This window comes from Leptinotarsa decemlineata, unplaced genomic scaffold (genome assembly GCF_025532065.1).
Source record: "Leptinotarsa decemlineata unplaced genomic scaffold, Ldec_3_MD MMD2_tig00005648, whole genome shotgun sequence".
NCBI lineage: Eukaryota > Metazoa > Arthropoda > Insecta > Coleoptera > Chrysomelidae > Leptinotarsa > Leptinotarsa decemlineata.
This window is the reverse complement of record NW_027412639.1, coordinates 55,001-59,508: the sequence shown is the minus strand read 5'-3', so window position 1 is coordinate 59,508 and position 4,508 is coordinate 55,001. Positions and strand designations below refer to the sequence as shown.

General features: G+C 37.7%; 1 pseudogene; it reads right to left on the bottom strand.

Moving 5' to 3' along the window:
* Window positions 1–368: 368 nt before the first annotated feature.
* Window positions 369–1,209, bottom strand: LOC141484434 (histone H3-like; annotated as a pseudogene).
* Between the last annotated feature and the right edge of the window lie 3,299 nt (window positions 1,210–4,508).

Genomic DNA, 4,508 nt, shown 5'->3' with positions numbered 1-4,508 from the left:
TTGTCTTTCTATTTCATTGAAATATGTCTTGTGAACAGTTGACTTATTTTCTGATATTGGGATCGTTTCAGGAAAATGAGTCAAAATCATTTCGAGATTTCCAAACTAAGGGTGTTCCATTTGAGAAATCACTGATTTTTATATCTTCAGAATTACTCATCGACTCCTAATACCTCGTTCATCATTTTGGAAATGTTACTCTCCTACAAGACGACGGAATGTAATATTTTGATGAATCAATAATAGCTTATGTATTCTATGAGACTTGTTTTCAATTTTATAGGGGAAATGGCTCGAGAACCGAATAATACCTACTTTTTCTGTATAAACGATCGAATATCTCGAGAACGATTCATTTTGGTATAGGGTATATTACAAAAAGTCACTCGAGATTTATGCCAGGTATTCAAAAATATGAATCAGAGGAAATTTACGAAAAGATGGTGATGTTATGAGCGATCTTTCATTCAGTGATCGCTTGTTTTTCGTTATTTATCTCAGCCGTTTCTAAAAATGATCTTTTCGAAAGATTCGTTTCGGAAAGTAAAATTTCAGTATTATAATCCATATTTGGATCATACTGAACATGTTCTGCAAACACCCGTGATTTAATATTTACGTGATGCGAGTTATTGAAAATATCATACATTTCATTCATTCATTCATATCTATCGATAAACGAATTCTTTCATCAATTGCATTTTGTGGTTCTGAAAAGAACCTTTTTTTTGTATATATTTTCAATATATATTGGGATATATATATATGAAATTAAGCTCGTTCTCCGCGTATTCTCCTTGCTAACTGAATGTCTTTGGGCATAATGGTAACGCGCTTGGCGTGAATGGCGCACAAATTCGTATCTTCGAAGAGTCCTACCAAATACGCCTCGCTAGCTTCTTGCAAAGCCATGACGGCTGAACTTTGGAATCGTAAATCGGTTTTGAAATCTTGAGCGATTTCTCGAACTAAACGTTGAAAGGGTAATTTCCTAATCAACAATTCAGTACTCTTCTGATAACGTCGAATTTCTCGGAGAGCAACAGTACCGGGTCTGTAACGATGAGGTTTTTAACACCTCCCGTAGCCGGTGCACTTTTGCGAGCTGCTTTAGTAGCTAATTGTTTTCTCGGAGCTTTACCTCCAGTCGATTTACGAGCGGTCTGCTTGGTACGAGCCATTTTCAAAACCTATTGCGAATTGTAACGAACGAAATGTATACCGAACGATAGACGGACAACATATGAACTGAGTCGGCTTATACACGCCAACTATTATATACCATCTAGACGAGACGCCATTGGTCCGATTTCCAGTTGTGGGCGGAGTCATGAAATTTAAAAAACCCGACCGAGTTCGGTGTAGAACTTTAGTCGAAGTCTGTCGTTAGTATCACTAACAGTATTTCATTCGTATCGTGCAGTATATAATTTATTCTTAACATTCGAAATGACTGGTCGTGGCAAGGGAGGTAAAGGTTTAGGAAAAGGAGGAGCGAAACGTCATCGTAAAGTATTGCGTGATAATATCCAAGGAATAACGAAACCTGCCATTAGAAGATTAGCCCGTCGAGGTGGTGTTAAACGTATTTCGGGTTTGATATACGAAGAAACTCGTGGAGTACTCAAAGTATTTCTCGAAAATGTTATCAGAGATGCCGTAACATATACCGAACATGCGAAACGCAAAACCGTCACAGCCATGGATGTTGTATACGCCCTGAAAAGGCAAGGTCGAACCTTGTACGGATTTGGCGGTTGAATTTAATGCCTCCCCCTGTATTGTCCTTACCGTTTCCATAAAAAAAAGGTTCTTTTCAGAACCACAAAAGCTTATGAAATGAATTCGTGTGTATTTTTTATATTTTTGAAGTAAGTCTCAGGTCAAGAAAGTAATACAAATCATGAAATTATGAAACAACAAAATTTAATTGACGCTCCGGAGGGGGGACTTCATTGATGATTCCAGTGGCGCATTTGCTTTTTCAGCTGCAGGAAAACCCGGAAAAACCTGCAGCAGCAGCAGCAGCAAGCACACATCATGTGAACATCTTGATCTACTAATGTCTTCTCTTTTATAAAACAAAATGTAGGGTATCTCCAGAGACTACAGTAAATTTAGAACATCGCCAGAACACTTAGTGACACGACTATCGTCAAACTTAATCGACCTCTGCCCTCCGGTAGCAAGCAGAATATCGGAAGCGTGAAATAAAAATTTGAAATGGAAATTTTGGCGAAATAACCCGAACGGAAAGTGTAGTGAAAATATAAAAGATAACGGAAAGTGTAGTGAAAATAATAAAAAGAAAACATAACGGAAAGTGTAGTGAACGTTTACCTCTGCCTTCCGCGAACAAGCAGAATATCGGAAGCGTGAAATAAAAATTTGAATTGGAAATTTTGGCGAAATAACCCGAACGGAAAGTGTAGTGAAAATATTAAAAGATAACGGAAAGTGTAGTGAAAACATAAATATAACGGAAAGTGTATGAAAGTTTACCTCTGCCTTCCGCGAGCAAGCAGAATATCGGAAGCGTGAAGAAAAAATTTGAGATGGAAATTTGGCGAAATAACCCGAACGGAAAGTGTAGTGAAAATATAAAAGTACGGAAAGTGTAGTGAAAACATAAATATAACGGAAAGTGTAGTGAACGTTTACCTCTGCCTTCGGCGAGCAAGCAGAATATCGGAAGCGTGAAATAAAAATTTGAAATGGAAATTTTGGCGAAATAACCCGAACGGAAAGTGTAGTGAAAATATAAAAGATAACGGAAAGTGTAGTGAAAACATAAATATAACGGAAAGTGTAATGAAAGTTTACCTCTGCCTTCTGGGAGCGAGCAGAATTTCGGAAGCGTGAAATAAAAATTTCAAATGGAAATTTTGGCGAAATAACGTGAACGGAAAGTGTGGTGAAAATATAAAAGTAACGGAAAGTGTAGTGAAACATAAATATACGGAAAGTGTAATGAAAGTTTACTCTGCCTTCGGAGCGAGCAGAATATCGGAAGCGTGAAATAAAAATTTCAAATGGAAAATTTGGAAAATAACGGAAAGTGTAGTGAAAACAATATAACTGAAAGTGTAATGAAAGTTTACCTCTGCCTTCTGGAGCAGCAGAATTTCGGAAGCGTGAAGAAAATATTTCAGATGGAAATTTTGGCGAAAATAATCATGAACGGAAAGTGTGGTGAAAATATAAAAGTATCGGAAAGTGTAGTGAAAATATAAAATATCGGAAGTGTAGAAAAATAAAAATAACGGAAAGTGTAATGAAGTTTACCTCTGCCTTCTGGGTGCGAGCAGAATTTCGGAAGCGTGAAGAAAAAATTTCAGATGGAAATTTTGGCGAAAATAATCATGAACGGAAAGTGTGGTGAAAATATAAAAGTATCGAAAAGTGAAAATATAAAAGTATCGGAAAGTGTAGTGAAAACATAAATATAACGGAAAGTGTAATGAAAGTTTACCTCTGCCTTCTGGGAGCAAGCAGAATTTCGGAAGCGTGAAGAAAAATTTGAGATGGAAATTTGGCGAAAATAATCCCGAACGGAAAGTGTGGTGAAAATATAAAAGTATCGGAAAGTGTAGTGAAAACATAAATATAACGGAAAGTGTAATGAAAGTTTACCTCTGCCTTCTGGGTGCGAGCAGAATTTCGGAAGCGTGAAGAAAAAATTTCAGACGGAAATTTTGGCGAAAATAATCATGAACGGAAAGTGTGGTGAAAATAACGGAAAGTGTGGTGAAAATATCGGAAAGTATAGTGAAATTTTCGCCAAAATTTCTCTTTGAAAATTTTTTATCACGCTTCCGAAATTCTGTTTGCTCCCATTAATTCAAGTATCGTCTCACCGTCTCAACTCATATGTTGTAATGGCGAGAAAGCGGTATAGGCCTTACACAAATTTTCACTACACTTTCCGATAAACATTGTAATCGAGACGTCCTGTTGTCAGAACGTTATCCTATAATATTTTTAATATATCGATCGATATGCGTATTCATGTCTGATACAATATCATATCGACGGATATAAATTATATTGACTAGGACTATACGAAAAGTGGAAAAAACCGAAAGTCGCGTAGGGTCCCGTCAGCGTTAACGGAAAACGGGCGATGTGCTCGAAACGCCGCTATAGGGGGATAGGTACGTTTCGAAACGGATCGAAAACGCTTCCTCTATAGTATCGGCAGACGCTTGCTCGAGCGCTGTCGGTACCGTGGTCACCGATAACCAAATCACACGATATTCGTTTTTCTGCTGAATAATAACATTAATTCGATATCGTGTCGAGTGCGGGCTTCGCCCACGGTGGTGTGGATAGTTCGTAGTAGTATATCTTCTGCTTCTACCCAACCGAAACCGTCAGACACTGCGAGATCGCGGATTTAGCGAGCGTTTCTACGTAAGCGGTCCCTATGCGATCAACCAAAAAATAACAAAAATTTTGTTATTACACAAAATATGCGACAGCTCTCCTCTGTCCGAGCGAGAATAAAT